Below are 1699 nucleotides of genomic sequence, written 5' to 3'. Positions count from 1 at the left end.
AAAGGGGAAAGTCGGAAAAGTTAGGGTTAGGGTTAGGGTTAGGGTTAGGGTTAGGGTTAGGGTTAGGGTTAGGGTTAGGGTTAGGGTTAGGGTTAGGGTTAGGGTTAGGGTTAGGGTTAGGTATAGGTGTCAAAACGAGTTTCACCCTCATTATGTTTCACCCTCATTAGCATATTGGATCTGATTGGTCCAGACTAAAAGGGCTGTATCTCTTGAACGGTAGGTCCAATTTGCATGAATGAGGTGTCCTTTGATTCGTTATTTGTCCGTCTGTCTGTCTGTCTGTCTGTCTGTCTGTCTGTCTGTCTGTCTGTCTGTCTGTCTGTCTGTCTGTCTGTCTGTCTGTCTGTCTGTCCGTCTGTCTGTCCGTCCATCCATGTGTTGGCTTATGGCTAGGGTTTGGGTTAGGGGTTAGTCAGAGTGTTCGTTCTTGCTAAATGGGGTCTGGGGTTTAGCGGAAACGAACACCACCGGGGGGCGCTAACGAGGGCCACGTGTAGGGTTAGGTATAGGTGTCAAAACGAGTTTCACCCTCATTATGTTTCACCCTCATTAGCATATTGGATCTGATTGGTCCAGACTAAAAGGGCTGTATCTCTTGAACGGTAGGTCCAATTTGCATGAATGAGGTGTCCTTTGATTCGTTATTTGTCCGTCTGTCTGTCTGTCTGTCTGTCTGTCTGTCTGTCTGTCTGTCTGTCTGTCTGTCTGTCTGTCTGTCTGTCTGTCCGTCTGTCTGTCCGTCCATCCATGTGTTGGCTTATGGCTAGGGTTTGGGTTAGGGGTTAGTCAGAGTGTTCGTTCTTGCTAAATGGGGTCTGGGGTTTAGCGGAAACGAACACCACCGGGGGGCGCTAACGAGGGCCACGTGTAGGGTTAGGGTCAGGGTGGGGGTTTTGGGGTCATTCGGTCTCTCTGTGTTTAGGGTTATCGTCTTGGGGTTAAGGGGTTAAGGGCCATGTGGTGGGGGTTGGGGGTTTTGGGATGGGGGTTTGAGGAGGGTTAGGGTCAAGGCTGCATATAGGTATAGGTGTCAATACGAGTTTCACCCTCATTATGTTTCACCCTCATTAGCATATTGGATCTGATTGGTCCAGACTAAAAGGGCTGTATCTTTTGAACGGTAGGTCCAATTTGCATGAATGAGGTGTCCTTTGATTCGTTATTTGTCCGTCTGTCTGTCTGTCTGTCTGTCTGTCTGTCTCTCTGTCTGTCTGTCTCTCTGTCTGTCTGTCTGTCCGTCTATCCATGTGTTGGCTTATGGCTAGGGTTTGGGTTAGGGGTTAGTCAGAGTGTTCGTTCTTGCTAAATGGGGTCTGGGGTTTAGCGGAAACGAACACCACCGGGGGGCGCTAACGAGGGCCACGTGTAGGGTTAGGGTCAGGGTGGGGGTTTTGGGGTCATTCGGTCTCTCTGTGTTTAGGGTTATCGTCTTGGGGTTAAGGGGTTAAGGGCCATGTGGTGGGGGTTGGGGGTTTTGGGATGGGGGTTTGAGGAGGGTTAGGGTCAAGGCTGCATATAGGTATAGGTGTCAATACGAGTTTCACCCTCATTATGTTTCACCCTCATTAGCATATTGGATCTGATTGGTCCAGACTAAAAGGGCTGTATCTTTTGAACGGTAGGTCCAATTTGCATGAATGAGGTGTCCTTTGATTCGTTATTTGTCCGTCTGTCTGTCTGTCTGTCTGTCTGTCTG

The sequence above is a fragment of the Danio rerio genome, chromosome 20, assembly GCF_052040795.2.
Source record: "Danio rerio strain M-AB ecotype USA chromosome 20, GRCz13ab, whole genome shotgun sequence".
Classification (NCBI taxonomy): Eukaryota; Metazoa; Chordata; class Actinopteri; order Cypriniformes; family Danionidae; genus Danio; species Danio rerio.
The sequence above is the reverse complement of the archived record's forward strand: the minus strand, read 5'-3'. Positions refer to the sequence as shown.